The sequence below is a fragment of the Callorhinchus milii genome, unplaced genomic scaffold (genome assembly GCF_018977255.1).
Source record: "Callorhinchus milii isolate IMCB2004 unplaced genomic scaffold, IMCB_Cmil_1.0 Scaffold2, whole genome shotgun sequence".
Lineage (NCBI taxonomy): Eukaryota > Metazoa > Chordata > Chondrichthyes > Chimaeriformes > Callorhinchidae > Callorhinchus > Callorhinchus milii.
The window spans coordinates 58,116,983-58,138,056 of NW_024704743.1; positions in this window are offsets into that span (position 1 = coordinate 58,116,983).

A 21,074-nucleotide genomic window follows, 5' to 3' on the forward strand; every position below is an offset into this window, starting at 1 on the left:
CTACCTATTATGAAACTTTGTAATTTTCCATCCATTCCTGAAGACTACCTATGGAAATGAACTCTCACCAACTTTGCACAATTGTTTGATCCAAAGCTTCTTTACAAAATTGTTCATTCACCATGTTGGACCCATGTTCACTTGCTGGATTTTGAACCCTGAACCAGGCATATGAGTGCTGTGTCACATAATAACAAATGAGTTAAAAATTTCCTACTTTCAGCTGCACTTAAACACTAAATTCAGCTCTTTTGGACATGTTGACATTGAAGATCAGTATTGGACCAATATTGGAATCCTGAAATTCTCAGGTACAAGCAATATCCCAATCATGGGAGGGGAGTATATTCTCTCCCTCTTCAGCCATGCCACAATGGTTGGGTTTGGAGATGGCAAACAGTCTTTAGGAATAGATGGGGAAATGTGACAATTCACAACAGATTCAAAGCTATAATTATCTGAATTGAAACATCACATTTAACATCCATGGCCTTTATTTGTTTGAATGGTCATGCAACTGACATAAGGTACAGACAAAAAAAGATCATTGCCTGGCCCATGCTTTCAAATCATGTAGCACCTTGTTTTAAACATTTACATTATAACTATTTACTCATGATAATGTCTATAGCAATATTATGTTTCAAGCAGGAACATTACTGTTTCAGCATTCCCTTGTAACACATAATTTAAATGCCCTATTTGTAGAATGTACCCACATTTTAGGATTATATGGAGCAACAATCAGACTGTTTAGAATTTTAAGCTGATTTACCTTCATGTGTTGAGTTATTAATGGGGTAGTCTCAGAGTTTTTAACACCAGTGTGCAAATTTTGACGAAGTTTAAACAAAGTAGTGAAGCTTTTTACATGGGTACTCAGTAAAATACCAAGTGATCCTAATATTCAACAGGAGGGGACCACAGGTGTGGAGAGGGGGAGATGTAATTGACCGGCAAAATATTGTAAATTGGCATGTTAAACTCCACCAATGGAATATGCCTTCAACGACACTTACTTAAAAGTCCTGTTGGAAAAGAGCAAGCATAACAATTTCATCAAAACACAGGGTGAGGGGGAGTCAGAATGAAATGCGATGGGTGAAAAGAATGGGGGTGGGGTGGTGGTGGAATGCAATAAGATTGGGAGGGAATGGGGGTTTGGAAATGTAAGGAAGAAGGTCAACCAGGAGAAGATCTTATCTTAGGAAAAGGTCTCATATGTTCCACATGTAATAGCCAGGCAATGAGAGGAGTGTACATGGAGGTTCAAGCTCTCTATGGAGGTATTAGTGGAGGTATGTATAATGCTGGAAACTGATTTAGAGGCATTGATGATGACTCCAACTGTTCTGCCTGCGGCTGTGAAAGTGACAGCAAGCATTAATATACTGGCTACTGGGGCTTTCCAATCACTAGGAGGTGGTTTCTCTGGCATAAGACAAGGTACCACGTCCATCTGTATTAGAGAGGTGACTGATGCACTGTTCTGGAAGTTTGACAGACTCATTCATTTCCACAAAAGTGCAAAGAACCAGTTAGAGAAATAGCAACAATGTTATGCCAATACTGTTCCTGGACTGCTCACTAGTACTGGAATATAATCTGTTCTCATGATTTCTCCAACAGTTATTTTGGCAAAGCTGGTGCACATTGACATACTGTAATTTCAATGAGGCCAAATTGTAACATAACCTAAATACCTGAACAAAAGTTTCAGATCTGCCTTGAAGGCATACTATTGGGATTGGTATTCTCACTTTAGATAGCTCCTGATGCTTTCCACTCGATACTGTGTTGTCCTTCTGCAAGTTCACAAACAGGGCTTTACAACAAAATAATTGGTCTTCTATCATAAAATGGAATAAACTGTAATCAATCCTGAGACAAATTGGAGCAAGATCTCAACCATTAAAATTGCTGATACCCTCTTCAGTTAAATATGAACCCCAACCCCTTCACACCTCCTTCTGTGGCCGAACCTTCAGGCATTATGCCCCCAGCCCCTGGAATTTCCTGCTTCTAACCCTCCACCTTGCCTCTTCTCTATCTATCTTCAAATCCCACCTTAAAACCTATCTCTTCGCCACGACTATGGTCACCTTTCCCCCTCCCCCCTTAGCTTGGCATCGAACTCTGCCCTGTGTAACGTTCTGAGATGCTGTCCTACGTGAAGGGTGCTATATGAATATAAGTTGTTGTTGATGATGTAATACAATGCAGCTTTTTTCACAATGAACAGTAATAGATTTTTGAAGGTATTAGAAAAGTACATTGTTGTACTGGACCTGGGAACCTCTCCATTTTGGCATCTTTTTAAAAAAAAATCCATTCCTAGGTGCCATGCGTGTCTGGAACTTTTAGTCTAGTTTGGATACTCATAAGCCTCGCAGTGACTTTCCACGTATGTCAGACCTCTGGCCAACCCCCCCAAAAAAAACTTTAAGCCAAGTTAAAGAGGGATAAATGCAATTTTGTTTCCAAGAACTGAAATTGGTTTGAATCTGAACCCAAGTCAAACTGAGAAAATGAAAGTTTGCTCTTTCTGTGGCTCCTGTCTGGTTCAGGTTGAACATTCAATGGTATCCTAATGGGTGCTTGTCTGGAGCAAGAAACTGTCAGACTCCCTTAAGGAATGCTGTTGTGGGAAATGAATAGGTTGCCTTAGTCCAATACTTTAACAACTTTGATCTTATTAAACCTAAAGTATGAGAATATGCAAATCATTTTATTACTGGAACACTCTCATCTGCTATGAAGAATGCTGTAGATCAGGAACTGATGCCTTAATCTTTTTACACTTAATCTGTTAAACCTTTTACACGCCACTCCTCTAATATAATAATAATAACTCTACCCGCCCCTTTCGCTCAGATGAGTCCGGCCTCCTGCATGTCTCTTGTCCCATCCGCTCCACCATCGGTGGCCGTGATTTCAGCCACTATGCCCTGAGGTTCTAGAATTCTCTGACTCAATCCATCTGCCCCCTCCGTAACCATCGTCAGATCACACCTCTTTGATTGAGCCTACAGTCACCTCTTCTCTCTCCCTGGTTCGGCATTCATGTTTGTCACTGTTAATCACTCCATGTGAAGGGTGCTATGTAAATACAAGTAGTTGTAATCTTTGCTGTGTCTACTTTTAGTCTTTGTTGTGCTGATTCTGGTGGCATAGTCTCCCAACTCTTTCACACTTTCCATGTTGCAAGTTTCCTTAGTGGACTTGTAAGGTGGCAACACTGTTGATGGCTCTGTTGCAGAGAACAAAAGAGTAAGCAAATTCTCTTGCCCTTTTAGGATGTCTAATCATCTCAAACCATCTCAAACTAAAGTGTATTGTGTAGAAGCTATTTTTGTCGAGAAAACACAGCAGCCACTTGCACCATTAAGGTCTCCCAAATGTTCATGAGCATTATTTGTCAAGCAAATCTCCATTCTCTTTTGGAATAGTGTTAAGGAATTTTTAAAGTCCACCTGACTGCTGCAGTGTGAGGACCCCTTAAATCTACAACTGCCTGAGAAACCTGCAGACAGCTACCCTCCAAGTGATTCTGGCTTTATCCCCCGTTACGTCTGTGCCAGCTTCATTTCAATTTTTTGCTAGCTGCTTCTTCCACTTGAGATTTTTCCAATGTGTGTTCTTTGCCTGTAAGCAAGGATTGATGTGGTGGGTCATGTCTGGCCAGGATTCTGAGTTAGTCCCCATATCAGAATTGAGGCTGTCAAATGCTAAATAAATTTTACTTGTTGCTGAAGCCTACTACACTGGGCGTTAAATGCATTTAAGCTTTCATTTACCATTTTGGAAATTCAGCCATTGTCTGTAGTTGTTGATCTCAAAGCAGCCTGTTTCTAGCTGTGCATGGCTAATTTGAATTGATTATAATGGTATTTGCAGCCAATTTAAAACTCATGTCAGTAGCTGAATGCAACAATGCTTCGCTGCATTGGTTATCAACAGAAAAGACCATTTAAAATACAGCATAACACAAGTGGAAAATTACACTGAAGCAGAATAATATCCTGTGTGTCACATGTATGGTAATACAAAGAAAATGAATAAAATTATAGCAATGTATAGCCATACCACAAGCGTGATGCATACTCCCATTAGAACTGTGCAATTAAAATATACAGGGGTAAAAATACTGTTCAGTGTTAAACATGATGCCTTTGGCAATACACGACAAAATGGAAAATCCCAATTAAGGCTGACCTCACCAAGGGGATGTGCAAAATGCTTACTGGAAATTTCACTTCAAGCAGATTCATAAAACACACATTCTGGTTAATATGAGACTAATTTCTAAAGTAAGAAATTAGTCTCATATTTCAACACGTGTCATTTCAGAAAGGGGGATAATTATCAAAAATGTATAACTTTTGCAACTTCTTGTACCCCTCTTACATTTCTAGGCAGATACAAGAAAATGCTTTTCATCTTCTAGTTTCTGATCTCACTGCATCACAACTGTTCTTGTCTTTCTCTATGTTAGCTGTACTGCTTTGGTCATTGTTTCTCAGAATCTATTGCTTTTAAACGCTAAGTGTGCCATGCAAAACATTCTCCATCCTCCCTGCACCTTCACTGTGTTGAAATCAAGATTTGCCCTGATCTACCTTACTCATGGTTGTAGATACAAGTTCCATGTTGGGATTTTGAACTCACATATTTCAGACTGACACTCCAACAACAACAACAACTTGTATTTATACAGCGCCCCTCATTCTGTCCCAGAGCGCTTGACAATAGCGTAGCATGACACTGAGCTGGGGGTAGGGGGAGTTGACCGTCGGCACGGTTGAAGAGGAAGGTTTTCAGGCGCAACCTGAAGATGGGGAAAGAAGGTGGAGGTGGAGGGATACAGGAAGAATAAACTCCAGTGCAGTGCTGGAGGTTTGCTGCATTGTTGTAGGTTTTGTTCTTTGGATGAAAATTTAACAGAGGTCCCATCTACCTTTCCAGGTGTATGTTCTTGTATATTTTAAATATCCCATGGCATTTTTCGAAAAGAGAAGGTAATTTCACCTGGTGTCTGGCTATCAATCCAATTGTATTTGTTGAGCTGCTTGCAGACCCTAAATGAATTTGGGAATTGTTATCCTCGTGTGATTATGGTGTATTCTCCTTGCAGAATAAACAAACACTTGTCAATTGTTTGCTATTTATTCCAGTTGGCTTTATGTTTTCCTGATAAGTGTTATCGGTGCTTTAGATGAAGTGTTTGAACAAAATATCTCTGCGTTAATTATTTTAAATGCTCTCTGAAGATCATTTGTTTTTTATTCTTTGACTAAGGAGAATGAGACTGTGAATAAATTACTCATCTGGCAGAAAAAGGTGGTCATCTGGCGCTGGTGTGTTGTCTACAGATAAATATTTATATATTGAAGCTATTACAAATGGACGTAAATTAGTTTTTTTCTGGCATGATTTGAATTAATTTGCAGTATTCAATCAGCAGCAATTTTGGTTAATGCTATTTTGTATTAATGTTATTACTGAGGGAGCAACTGTTTTTCTAGCTTTGAAACCTTTGTGGTTGAACCTTCATGTCTGCCATGATTTTTTTCTCTCTGCATTAGTGATTTACATCGATGAGTGTGCACCAACATCTGTTTATGGAAAGATCCCACAAAATACACAGTCACTACATTCTACACTGAAGAGGAAGGTTTTCAGGCGCAACCTGAAGATGGGGAAAGAAGGCGGAGGTGGAGGGATACAGGAATCCTGTGGAATACATTTAGACATTTTGATGACGTGATAAGGTGCTGTACCAAATGCAAGGATTATTAGTAACAAGATAGATGGATAATCACGGGACTCCTACTTTCAGAAAAAAGTAGATCGGACATCAGATTCTATTCACATGACTTTCTAATAACTCCAACAGCAAAATAGATTATACAGAGGAACCCAATCAACCCTTTTTGGTGGTCATGGTTGTCCAGTTCCTAAGCAGGGCCAATCTGCAGTACACCAGGGCACTGCTGATGACATACTAACCAGCCTGGCTCATCGGCAGGTGGTGGAGGAGCACATCAGTTACTGGGGCAATAATTGTTTCCACTCTGGTCCTGTCAACCCTGCAAGCCAAAGCCCGCATGGTTATGCTGGTCCTAGCTGGACAAGCAGGAGGAAGATTATTATTATTAATATTAATAATTCATATATTTGATATAGCGATCACGTGTTCGAGATGTCTCAAAGCGCTTCACAGAATATACTGTAAAGTGAATTGACTGTATATTTTGTGAGCGAATAAGTCAAATAATTATTCTTTGAGCATTCTGTTTATACAAAAAATGATAAACACACACAAAAATAGTAAAATACATTTTTGCCACAAACTATTACAAACATGACCATCATTTGATACTAAGAAGGTAATGAATTATCTATCACTTTGTCCAGAACTGAAAGTTACTAGATTGGAAATTTTCTCAGTAGGCTTTGAAGTATGAAATTCCCAATATTTCCCTCCTCCTTGCCTAAAATGGAATACACGGAATTGTGTCAAAGATTAATTTCTACAATTTGAAAGCAATGGAACAAATATTTTCAAGCACTTCATTTTGGTATCTTGTACAATTTAATACAAAACAATTTATATTTATACAGTGGGAGGGTGTTTCAAAATGTATAACAATGTAAGATGACATTTGTGCTGGAAGTGAGTGGGTTGTGGAGGGGAAAGATATCTGAAAGTGCAGTAAAAAATGTATGTTTTGAGACGTGCCTTGAATGAGGGGAGGGAAGCAGTGAATTCACTTGTGTTTGCCTACCAAATGCAGTCATTCCACTTTACAGTTTATCATTTGAACTGCTTTGTAATGTCCTACTGACATTAAAAGCGTTAAAATGCAAGGACTGCACAAACTTCAAATAAACCCTTCAATTCCCCAAACAACAACAGCAAAAATTATATTTATTTGCCATTTTTCAAATACGAAGGCTGTCCTAAGGTTATGGACAGTTAAAAGTTTGCACCCGAACTCGGGTATAATTTTATATTGTATCTGAACTTCAATTGTAAAGTTTGCCAATTATTTTACAAAAAAAAAGTGACGAAGCTAAATTTACATGACTTCTTATTGTCTATTTCAACTTCCATTCTGAGCCCAGGCATCTCAGGCTAATTTTATTTGTCATCTTCACTGCAGAGATTTTCATGCTGGGTGCTGAGATAGTGCAACTCGATCACTATTGAGGCAGGCGGAATATATGCTTGTCATTGTGTTATCTCATGTGTACATGCAATAGATTTTTACTTGCATAGATTTCAAGTAATATTTAATTCCATGTTTTTACTAACCGTATCAAATAAATGTGATTGAAAGGTATACTCAGAGCAAGACTTCAGGATGCACCATGATAGCAGGACAAGGACACTGGTGTAGAGTTGAAAAGGAAATTTCAGGACAGATACCAGGAAGTTTTTCATTACCCAAAGAGTAATTAACATTTGGATCAAGTTAGCAGAGAGGTGGCTGAGGCCAGGACACTGGACTCATTTAAAAAGCAGCTTGATGTTGTGATGGTTGGACTATAGAATGTTTATTCTGGAAGGTTGATATCAAATGGGCCGAAGGGTTTTCTTTATCCAAACTATTCTTATGAAATGATTTATTTTCCAGTTCATTTTGTATTCATTGCAGTAAAATGGTATAATTTCTAACCGTGGACTTTTGTTTAAATTATAATAATAATAATAATCCTTGCATTTGATATAGCGCTTTTCACGTCGGGAGGACGTCCCAAAGCGCTTCACAGAACACACTGTAAAGTGAATTGACTGTATATTTGTGGGCGAACGCAGCAGCCAATTGCGCACAGCAATGTCCCACAAACAGTTGTAGATTGAAAATGACCAATTTATTATTGTTTTTGGTTTTGGAGGGATTATTATTAGGCTCTGTGTGGAGTAAGGAAACTTGCCCAAGGTTTCGCCCTCTGCCTGGAATTGAACTCAGGTCTTTCGCTTGCAAAGCGAGTGCTCTAACCACTGAGCTACCGGACTCTTAGTGAACGTGAATGTGTTCAGGTGTAAAGGATTGAACTGGTAACATATAATTGCATTTTGAAGTGGTGGAATTAGATAATGTATTGGTAATATTTATGCAGGGCAGGCGGTGCCTGAGTAGTGGGCAAGCATGTTTTATATGGATTAGGATTAAATACATTTAAGTGCGATGTCTGGATCAGGGATGATAACCCTTTGCCCACTGAGAGATCTTAGCAGCTTTCAGAGCATACACAATTGTATCATATAATCAGACATAACATTGATTTCCTGTTAGTCTTTAATATAGGCCATGATAACGTAGAGATAGACAAAACTACAGAAGCACCTTCTTTCACCGACTGCATATATATAAAAAATTGTAATCTTGTTACAGATTTCATTTTGGTCCTCGAATGCGACTACATTCTTCAAAGGGATAATGCAGGTAAATAGGAAGAGAAATCCTGGGATTAAATCAGAATTATGATGAGATTAGGTGGGTGTTTATCTGGAGTTAGTTGTTGCATTTTGAAAGGTCGCTGACCCTTCCAAGTTTTTCATGTACTTAACTCACTGAAGCTGGGATCAAGTGAAGTCAGGACATTAAAGATTCTATTAAGATTGTATAGGTTAATCACGTTGCTACAGCATGGATCTGGTCGTTAGGGTGGGTACTCTGGTAGAATGAGATCAGATGGGTTGATGGTTATCCGAACTAATCTAGTGATTTCTAATGATAGATGATACATATTTTGAATTATGTGTGTGTTTTTACTTTTCCAATGTGCTGTAATGGTTCAGTTGTTTGCAAAATTGATGGCTGCAAATGGGAGGCAGTGAGGTTATTCACACTGAATAATGCTATTGGGATTTCTATTGAAGTAGGCTTTTATCAGTGCATCCAATACCCAGTGAGCACAGCCTCCCTCCACCCGCCAGTACAGAATTGTCTATTATGTAGGATAAATTGGCATCCTCGCTATGTGGTTGGTATGGAAAATGAAAAAAGTTACGCTAGTTTTAAACTTTAGTATAAGTTGTTGATTAACTTATACTAAAGCTTAAAACTAGTGTAACTTCTTCCATTTATCAAAAAACAAACTTTTCTATATAGTTAGAAATATAGTTATGCTTTGAAATTAGAAGTCAAATCTATCCTTTTTAATCTTCCCCAATGTATATGGAAAAATCAGGCTAAGATAACATAAGTGTTTCCTGGTTTAAGCTTTGAGGGTCTCTGGATTTTCCTTTTTCAAAGCAATACTTTGAATCACATAGAACTGTAAAAGACCAATGCAGTCCACCAGCCCCAAACTAAAAAAAATTGCAACACTACTCTATTTTTTATTCTTCTCAAACAATTTTCTATGAAAAGTGGCTGTCGAATTCTCCCTTGAAATTGCTGACACAATCTGTCTTCACCGATTCCCTGAGATGTCAGTTCCACAAATTCAACATTCTCTGCATCAAGCAATAGTTATGTAGTTACTGTGATGGACAACAACCAGGCCTCACTTGGATAAAATAAGGTCCAGTAAAACTACATGAGTAATGTGAATACTTATGGTTGAGTCTAATGAGTTAATTGAAGGCAGCAGCCTATTTAAGATACCTAGTCTCAGTACAGGGTAAATGGACCAAGGCTATAAACACTACAAACTCTGACAGTTGTTTTCCTGCGTCCCCTTGACATAGATTGGTTATAGAAATTTTGACCATGTTAAATATATTATTAGGGTTCAGTTACTGTACCTTTTAGATTCTTGAACTTTTTAATAAGATCAGCGCTATACATGCAGAGACAGCAATTTTTTTTATTTTCTATTGAACTGGGGCTAGAGAAAGTTTCTCAAGTCAGATCAGGTTCTAATTCAATGGGCTTGTAAAAGATCAGAGTGAATGTTCCTTGATTATTCAATTATTCCTAGTTAGCATCCCTAGTAGCTCGGTCAGATGAATGTTGGTCCTGGGTCAAAAGATTGTGGTTTTCAGTCCCAGTAGGTCAAACCAGCCATGTGTCCTTTCAAGATCGATAAAGTGAGTATCATGTCTAAAATTACCATCAGGAAGGAAGGACAAAGATACTCAAAGTCTCCCTTGGCTGAATTGACTCCAAAAAGACGTAATTGGTGAAACCAGCTGTGCCTACACTAATACAAGCAGACCTGAAAGTGTAGTCATCATATTAATGACCTTGAGTTAGATATAGTTTTCTTGTCAGCTGGGTGTCTAACACATGTGGAAAGCCATCACCATGCTCAAGCATATCCAAACCAAGCTGAGAAGTCCATCTTTTCACATCAGAAAGATAGCTGAAAACACTTCACAGGATATATTGTAAAGTGCAGTGATTATGTTTTGGAGGTGAATGCAGCAGCCCATTTGTGCACTGCAATGTCCCACAAACAGCCAATGAAGTGAAGGACCAATTTTATTTGGGGGAATGTTGATTAGGACACCTAAATAGGAAGACGGGACCTTGATTTAACATCTCATCTGAGGGATGGTACCTCAAATAATGCAACACCTCCCCAGCAGTGCAATGGACTGTCAGCCATGACTATGTGTGTTCAAAGTCTTGACATGGAGCTGGAACAAACAACTTTCTGAGAGGTGTGAGTGCTACCGACTGAGACAGACGAACGTACAATATCTGAATGGCTTCCTTCTGTACTGTAAAATTCTATAATTCTAGCCATTGGGGCATGCTTCTGAAGTGAAAGCTGTTATGCGAATGTAATTTTGTATTGTGTTACAACACAGCAAACTGAAGCTCTAAATGAGCAGCGTTGTCGAAAATGGACAAGTGTCGTGTTGAATGTTTATTTTTAATTTTTGCTACTTGGAAAAAATGCTCAATGGAAGCTAATGCACTAGTAGCTCCACAACATTTACAAATATATCATAGACTCACCACAAAGTGTCTAATCCTTGAGATTGATGAATGGAGTCCCAATTCCATAGACTTCAAATTCTCTTGAGGTTTAAGCTATTGAATATGTTGCATGTCTAAGTAGAAATCTTTAGTTTTGACCTGTGGGGTAAACAGCACCATTGATTTTCATTGTACATTTGCCTGCAGAAAATAATGTACTTCATTTAACGTGAAATGAGATTCATCTCATCAGCTCATTTTTAAACAGTGCTTCCGTATCTATCAGTTAATTGTGTACATAACAACTTCTCTTTGTTTATGTATATTTTTAGTTATTGCTGTCTCTGGTGTGATGTGGAGCTTTACCATCACTGTTCATAGTGCCCCCCAGTGGCCCATTCACAGTGGCTTTGAGTTGTTGTTTCCTTTCTCCGATTTTAAAAAAACTGACACAACAGGGAGCTGTAACTTCTACTAAAACTGGGCACAAGGGCCCACTTGGCAAGGCTCACTTCCTATTGCAATGTGATATGCGCATTGTATCAGGTAAGCTGCAACCTCCTAGAACGATGCAAGAACTTTTGAGAACAAATTTAATTTAAAACTGCTGTAACTGAATAATATCAAGCCACTGCCACTTCGGTGGTTCTATTTATTACAAATTTGTCAGAGTCAGCTAATTTATTGTTCCACGTTAATATTAATTCTCTCATTGTGCTATTTCACAAAAATCCCATTAGCACCAACTCTCCATATCTCATTGCATAGCGTTGTGTTACATTAAATCACATAATCCTACATTTTTATCATGTCTTGTCATATTGAAATGTCTCAAAAAGCTTCATAGGCAATTACTATCGATTGTAGTGATTGTTTTTGTAGGCAAACACAACAGTCACTGATCAATTTATCTGAAGGATTCTTGGCCGATACACCTAGAGAAACGTCCTCTATTCGGATAGACCCACAGGATCTTTAACATCTATCTGAACAGGTAGATAGGACCTCAGTTTAACATACCATCTGAAAGACTTAGCACATTGCAGAACACTCTCAGTAGCAATTGAGCAAAAATGTGATAGTCGTTAATCCTAAAAACTAACAATTGGATAAATGTCTGTAGTTTGTGATTTTATTGAAATATTCCAATTGGAAATAGTTGATATTGTCTGAATGAATTTAAGGATTGTTCAGTACTCTTATGTTGGGACTCTGAATGAATAATTAGTGAGTTACCCAGCCTTTGCCATTGAAGTAAATGTTTTAATTACCTATTTGACTGGATTTGAAAATTATTCGCCAGCTAGTGCACTGGAAAGCAAATTATTTCCAGTGCCTCCAGGTAAACTGAGTTTGGTTACGAATTACTCCATGCATTTAGATTTCTATCAATTAGCAATATAAACTTGTGTGTTTGTTCAGCTAATGCTAACGATGCTAATTATTTTAATTCCCCAAACTTTACTCAATAAGCAAAATAACGATTTTTGGGAATTGCTTGGATATGGGCTTGTGGTTATATATACTTTTGCTTCCTCTTTCAATTTACTTCTCTTTTTCCCGGTTTGGCTGAGTGATGCCATGATATGGTCCCATGGGATTCCTTCGCCCTTGAGTGAAATAACTGGGCGGTGGAATGGATGAACAGGGAAGGAAAGGATATGAGAGAAAAATGAGTGAGGTCAATGAAGGGCTAGGTAAGAAAAAGGAGATGAATGGGAGGCTGTGGAGGATGACCTCTACAAAGGTAATGTGAATGTGTGACCCATTAGGGTGGGAAGATGCACAGAAAACAAAAGTAAATAAGCAGGCACTCATCAAATGTTGCTCATCAGAGGTGCAAAAAGGCAATGACTCACTATACAATACAATATACAATTGTAAAGTCCTTATCACATTGGGAGAATGTCTCAAAGTACTTTTGATTTACTGTAAAGTGTGTATGTTGTGGGCAAAAATAGCAACTAATTTGCACAAAGCCATGTCCCACAAGCAGCAATGAAAGAAATTTTATTTGGGGGATTGTTGGCCAGGACACTGATAGAAATTCCCTTCTTTTTTTGAATTGTGCCATGGGATCTTTATTGTCAACCTGAATCAGAACCAAATGACAACAGGAATGTGTTGGAAGTTAATAAACAAAAATCCACGAACATGGAAGGTAAAAAGTTCAAAGCAGAGAAAGGTCAATGGCATAGGAGTGTAGGTGGATTTGAGAATGAAAACTAAATCAATTTAGAGGGTTGTAATTAGATGTGAAGAGGAATGCTTAATTAATCATCTATTGATTCAAAGTTGGGACTAAAGATGTAGATTTACTTCAGTACTTATTGGCTCTGCTCTCGGCTGTAAGGAAACTACAGTATTTATTTCCCTAGAAAATAAATGACATTAATTGGTCTAGATTGTAGTATCTTCTTCTGAATCTCTATTTCCATTTCTTTGTGTTCAGTTGTTCTCTCTCATGCTTCCTCCTCAAGCCCTTCACTCCCCAATTTGTCTTTCCCCCATTATCTTCTTCCCCACTCTTTGTTCTTTCCATTTCTTCCCAGTTATTTTCCCTCATGCACACTCACCAACACAAAGTCCATCACTAGATTGCAGATAATGTATAATTTGTGTCATGTCACAGTATTATTTCTAGTGCAACATTAGATTTTGTGAACTTGTAAAAAAAAATCAGCATTGCTTTACAATTATGAAAACTATAGACTTGGACATTGAGGATTTTATAAGGAGGTAATTGGATTTGACAAAATGTATTTTAACATTGAAGTATATCTCACAGAGTTACTTTCAAGTGTAGTCAAATATGATAGATAATCTACACTAACAATGTCCCACAAATATTACTGCGGTGAATGACCATCAATATTTTTTTATTTTGGGTCATTTATTGTTTTCTTTTGCAATAAATGAGGGAGGAATATTCCCCAGAATGCTTCCCTTCTCTTTTAAATAATTCTATAAAATTCTCAACATCCACCGGAACAGCAGCTGTGTGTGTGTCTGAGTAATGAAAGTTCTTTCTTACCTGGACCATCATATCCATTAGAGTATAGTAATTCTAAATGACACATCAATAGCATGCTTTCTAAGCACATTGAATGACATTAAAATATTCTGTAAGCATCATCCAATTTGCATTTCTCAGTGCTTATTTTAATACAGATGTGCTCAAGTAATTCTACATGGGTTCAGTCCAGCTAAATCTCTGTTTCACCCACAAAATATACAGTCAATTCACTTTACAGTATATTCTGTGAAGCGCTTTGAGTCGTCTCGAAGATGTGATAAAGCGCTGTATCAAATGCAAGGATTATTATTATAATTACAAACTGCAGATCTCGAATGTCAGTAACATGAATCCTTGATAAGAATTACTATTCATTTTTCAAATACATTTATGATTTAATTGAATAAATGTGGATTGTATAATTCATAGCAGAATATGTGGCTGAAATAAATTGATCGCTGTAAGTTTGACGCTATTGACTACAGAATAACATTGCATACATGTATATGAGAAAATAAAAGATAGTTGCCAAGTCTATAACACAAAGAAAATGGTTCCTGTGAGTAGAGGAAGCCGATGTTGTGAAAAGCTAAAATAAATTCACAAGTTAAAGCTTTAATATGAAATATATACGCACTATTCTATTGGATCCCATTATCCCTGCAGATATGCAGCCTAAGTCTGCATTTGCACAGAACATTATTAATCTGCAGTCATAGGGATCTATAATGGGACTTCCCATTAAAAAGACTTAGTGAAAAAGATTGCTATTTTTATCAATGCATGTATAATACATCTCATAGTATAAGTGCAAGTGGAGGGTGAAAGGAGACAACAGAGACGTTTCATAACATTCAGATAACCTCATAAATCTCGACTGACTAGCTCACAATCTCTGGCTCTGAACTCTCTGTTACAGCCTTAAACACAGACCTTTACAATTTTCCTACTTTTGTCACTGAAGTCCTTATTTTCTGTTACAGTGCTGTATTTTCTTTCTGCTGATGCTGAATTTTGCACACGCTTTTGTATCATGTCACAGGAAAGCTTTTTGTTTCTCATACAACGCTGGGCTGGTTTGCAAAATAAAATTTGTGCTCTATTGACACGGCAGGAAGACAGAAATTTATTGAAATGGTAGTGTGTTTTGTGAGATTATAATACTCTTGTCTATATTATAATGATGCTGTCAATCAGGGATTGATCTGCATGACACTAATCAAAACAGCTTAAGTTGCCCTGTTTCCATAACATGCTCGCAGCATACTGAGATTCAAAGCTATAATTTTCCATCAGTTTAACCCTAAATCTGCTACGAAAGCAAACCACTTGGATTTTGGGCGACATTGTTTTCACTGATCGGAGACAACCTTCAGTTGAAAACCTCACATTTGGCTGAAAAATAAAACGTTGATAATCCATTTGAATAGTCAGTGCAATCAATTATTTTGTATGATGATTGTTTGCTGGAACGAGTCACATTGCCTTTTTTTCAGCAAAATAAGAGAGGATCCTACCAAAAGCAGATTCACAAATGTAGCTACTTAACCGTCATAGCAACCTCTTTATCAAGAATGCTACATCATTTTCATTTGTACACCTTTAAAGTAATTAACTTACAAAAACAACGATTAGCCTTAAATGTTCCAGTGTATTTCTGTTCCTAGCCCCAAACATGTGGAACTCCCTGCCTCTTCTCCTCTGTCTCGTTCCTTCTTTTTGCATCTTGCTTAAAATCTCTTTATCTCTGTGGAATCCTATAGCTCAGTGGTTAGAGCATTCGCTTTGCAAGCGAGTGACCTGAGTTCAATTTCAGGCAGGGTGAAACCTTAGGGAAGTTTCCTTACTCCACACACCTAATAATAATCCCTCCAAAACAAAAAAACAATAATAAATTGGTCATTTTCAATCCACGCCTGTTTGTGGGACATTGCTGTGCGCAATTGGCTGCTGCGTTCGCCCACAAATATACAGTCAATTCACTTTACAGTATATTCTATGAAGCGCTTTGGGACGTCTAGAGGACGTGAAAAGGGCTATATCAAATGCAAGGATTATTATTATTATTATTTATAGTCATTTCCCGTTTCCCTTCCTCCCTCACTCTATGTTCAACCCCGTCCTTGTGAGGTATTCTGGGACATTATAAATAAATCATTCTTACATTTGATACAGTGCCTTTCACGATGAGTGATTGTCTCAAAACCCATCATAGGACTTTATTGTGAAGTGTTGTGACTGTGTTTTGTAGGCAAATGCAGCAGCCAATTTGCACACAATAATAACAACGCGCATTTATATAGCGCCCATCACACGGGATAGCATCCCGGAGTGCTTCACAGTGACGGATTCTGACAACAAGCCAAGGGGGAAGGGTGGAGAGAGGTTACCGTAAACATGATCAAAAAGGAAGGTCTTTAGGCAGAACTTGAAGATGGGGATGAAGGGGGCAAAGCAAAGGGATTGAAGGAGAGAGTTCTAGAGTTTTAGGATGTCGTGGCTGAAGGCGTGGCCAAAGACGGTGGAGAGGAGGGGACAAGGGACACACAGGAGGCCAGAGCCAGCAGGTGTTGGTGGAATAGGGATCAAGCAGGTTGAATAGGCAGGGAGGTGCAAGGGCATGAAGGGAATTGAAAACAAGTGAGAGGATCTTGAAATCGATCCGTTTGATAATTGGGAGCTACTGGAGTCTGGCAAAGACTGGTGTGATGGGGGTACAGAGTTTTGTGCGGGTGAGTATCTGGGGGACGGAACTTTGAATTAATTGGATTTTGTGTATGGTGGAGCTGGGGAAACCAGCAAGGAGGGCATTGGGATAGTCTAGCCGGGAATTGACGAGGGCGTGGATGAGGGTTTCGGCTGCATTGTGAGGTATGGATGGAGGCGGGCAATGTGGCTGAGGTGGGAAAAAGCAGTCTTAGTCAGAGAACGGATTTGGGATAGAAAGGAAACCTGGGGATCGAACCTGATGCCTAAGTTCCGCCAATACCTCTCCCCAAAAGCCACTGAAACCCTGGTCCATGCCTTTGTCACCTCTTGGCTGGACTACTCCAATGCCCTCCTCGCAGGTCTCCCATCCACTACAATCCATAAAATCCAAGTCATTCAAAACTCTGACGCCCGCATTCTCACCCGCACCAAACTGCGATTACCCCAGTCCTTGCCAGACTGCACTGGCTGCCTATCCTAGAAAGGATCGATTTCAAGATCCTCACCCTTGTATTCAAGTCCCTACACTCCTCCGCACCCCTCTACCTCTCTGACCTCCTCTCTCCTCAAAACAGTACCCGTTGCCTTCGTTCCTCCAGGTCAGTGCCTTGGGATGTCCTCCCGACGTGAAAGGCGCTCTATAAATGGAATCTTGTTGTTGTTGTTGTTGTCTGGCCTCCTCCTCGTCCCCCGAGTCCTCTGCTCCACCCTCGGTGGCCATGCCTTCAGCCACTATGCCCTGAGGCTGTGGAACTACCTTCCTCACTCCCTGCGTCTCGTTCCCTCCCTTCCCATTTTCAGGTCTTTGCTGAAGACCTTTCTTTTCGACTGCGCCTTTGGTCACCTTCCTCCCCCTCCCCCTGGCTCAGTCCCGGGATCCGTTACTGTAAAGCGCTCTGAGACTCCGTCCGGCGTGGAGGGCGCTATATAAATCCAAGTTGTTGTTGTTGTTGTAAGTTGCGCATGATTTCAGAGAGTCTGAGGGAGAGCCTGGATGTTTAAGAGTTCAGGCCTGCAGGAGAGAAGATGTTTTGGGAGCCAAAGAGTATGGCTTCTGTTTTGCTGACATTCAGCTGCAAGAAATTTGCGCTCATCCAGGCCTTGATATCCGTCAAACAAGCTGGCAGGACATCAGCGGACTGAAAGTCGTAGGTGGGAGAGGAGAAGTAGATTTGGGTGTCATCCATATAAATGTGGAAGTTATCCCCATGTCTGCAGATAACTTTGCTAAGAGGGATCACGTAGATGAGGAAAAGGAGGCCAAGGATGGAGCCTTGGGGTACCCCGCAGGTGACCAGATGGGGGCGGGAGGAAAAAACATTTGCCAAGATGTATTGTTGGCGGTTTGTTGAGTAGGACTAGAACCATGCGACTGCGGTCCCATTGAGGCGGTTGAGGGAGGAGAGGTGGTGGAGAAGCATGGAACTTTGGACAGTTTTCTCCTCTTCCCAGTCCAAATGCACTGAAATTCTATGGTTGTTTATGGGACATTGCTGTGTGCAAATTGGTCGTTGCATTCATACAAAAAACATCAAGTCACTTGCAGTTCACAATATATCTGTGAAGCACTTTGGGATGTCCAGGGGACATGAAAAGTGCTATACCAAATATAACAATTAAGAATAATTAAGGATTATTCTAATCGAAACAAAACTACCATCAACATACTCTACTAGTAACGGACAAGACAAATTACTAAATATCTCTGCTGATGTCCATTTAATTTCTTTGAAATGTTGCTTGAATAACTCTTTAAGGTCAGATCACTTCAATAATGAGTTGAAAAATACAGTATGTGTAGTGAGTGATGAGTGCCATCAGTGATAATTTCGCATCACTCTGACTGCATTTTTAATCCCAATTCAAACAAAATATTTTTAAAAATAAAGGAATAGGGAACAAAGGATGAGAATAATTAATGACATTAGCTATACAATATTCAAATATTGACTATCTTTTGTGCTGATTCTATTTTTAAGCTATTTTACACATAGACAGAAGATGAAGATTTCTCTTAGTGTTACTGAAAGGGTTATGACTAAATGAAATTCTGATAATCTCAGTCTAATCCTCTGCAGTTATGAGGCCATTGCACAACACTCTTCCTGCTTCACTACATGATTCAGTAACTACGGCTCACAAAAGGCTAAAATTAAAAATCAGTAGGATGGAACTGTCATGTGGTGCAGCAAGTGCACTGTATTGAGGTCAGAGTTCGGTCTGTTGTATCAAGGCAATGCATGAAATTCCTAGCATTGCTTGACCTTGACCGAAGAGTCCTATAACAACACTCAATGTACCGTTGGAAGATTGAGTCATTAACATATACGAAGATTCCTCTTTTAATAAATACTGGACTTAAAACATGACAATAGACATAGATGTTGGAATGGGAACTAAACAATGTAATATTCAAACTCAAATCACAAAAAGATTCCACAGTTTTAACATCAAGACTTTTCAATAAAATGTACACTGTTGGATCTAATTGATTTAAATTCCCAAACATCATGAAAACAGTGTTTGACAACACAGCAGTAAGTGTTTGTTGTAGTCCTTCATGAATATTGAAAGCATTGCTTGTCATTATCTTGAAATGTGTATGTATAAGTTCAAAAGGCCATAATATTAGGACTAGGTCTTTCTGTGGAAACAGCTTGGTTTTGTTTAAGATCTGTAATGGAAACAACCACATTGCAAACAGCACCAGTCAATGCAAAAATTGCACATGTGGAAATCCACTCAAAACATCAGAGGATTTGTTTTGGCTAAAATATTCATGAGCATCAAAATGCACCGAATGTCTTGCAATGCACCGTATGACAGATGATTGATTGTGAATCTTTGCCTTTGTCTCCTATAGTGCCTAATTCCATTTTTCTTCACAAACACTGAAGAGGAGGCAGCTCATTTCATTTACAAGGGGTACTTTGCATACATTCAGCCTCTTTAGGAAGGGAACATTGTGCATCACAGAGATGAACATATCCATCTTCAAAAGTATATAATTTATTAAATTATGAAATAGGCCATTTATAACAATCTAATCCCCCTGGGCAACGTAGAACATATCTGCAAATAAAGTAGAAGATCATTAGTAGCTGTTGGACAATTGAATGTCATAGACAATAATCCTATTTTGCAATAACAATAATAAATGTAGAGCTTCCCATTAAAAATAAAGTGTTTTCCTATTAGATTTATCCACCCACCTTGCCCTTATGACCAGACTAATCTCCATTTTCATTTCTTACCAGCAGAACAATTATGATTTAAAGAAAAATAGTACACTTTGTCACTGGACTCAAAATATCTAAATGGACAGTAAAGCAGTTATTAGATTTAAAAGCATTGATGGTCATTGTAGAATGGAAATATCTCTACCTCTGTATTTTGTTTCCTAATGTTATTCTGAAGATTGATCCGAGCTCAAAGATAGTTCATACAAATGCAAATCAAGGTCAGCGAATGCCGCCAAGTGGAATTGTCTGTAGCAGTTGCCGGGATTCTGCAGATTCAAAGGCCATCCGTTAAAATGTTTCACCGCGACCCTGACCAATATCTGAAGTGTTTTATTTGGACCAATACAGTTGTGTGTGTTGCAAAACATAGTACTCTCTGTCACATTGCATTAAGTATATCAAAGATCCTCTAGCTCAGATATTAAACATTGGTACAAACTTCTACAGCATAAAAAATAAAATAGCAGTGTCATACAGAAATAGCCTCTGTTCCATGATATAAAAACATAGACTGCAGCATTAAATGTACAGTATTTATTTAATTGTAGGGTGGAATTATAGGTGCATTTTTCTGTTTGCTAACTTATGGTGCTGTGGACTTGTAGATTTGATTCTTTTGGATAGTTTTGACATATAACTAGCAAAATGAATGACTGCCTCTCTGACAAATAACATAAAACCCAGTGATAATGCACCTGCAGGAAGGCTTATCTGTTTCAGCCACAGTTTGCCACACTTGTGACCGTAGCCTGAAGAGAAAATTGTACCCAAGCAGCTAATAGGAAAGAACTCTTGCAGGACTGGCCTCAGAGAAGCCAAATACAGGATGTACCTGCAATGTACAGATTTGTACATGATTTCTTGGAGAAGCAAACAATGTTACGAAATATTAGGCTGAATGGTCTCATACAGTGTTGTACTGTGGAGTATCATGGAGTACTATGGAGCGCTATGGTGCTTTTTCCTGGTACTATTGTGGTATTATGGTACTTTCTATGGAGCCAGCACTCCAAGACACTATCCTGCATGAAGGCGCTTTATAACTGCAAGTTGATGTTGAAACACTTGTTTGCTTAGAAATTCCTAGTTTGTTTCATTGTTCTAATCCTTGCATTTGACATACCGTCTTATCATGTCATCAAGGTATCTCAAAGCACTTCATGGGATGTATTGTAAAATGATATGATTGTGTGTAACTTTGTGGGCGAATGCGGAAGCCAATTT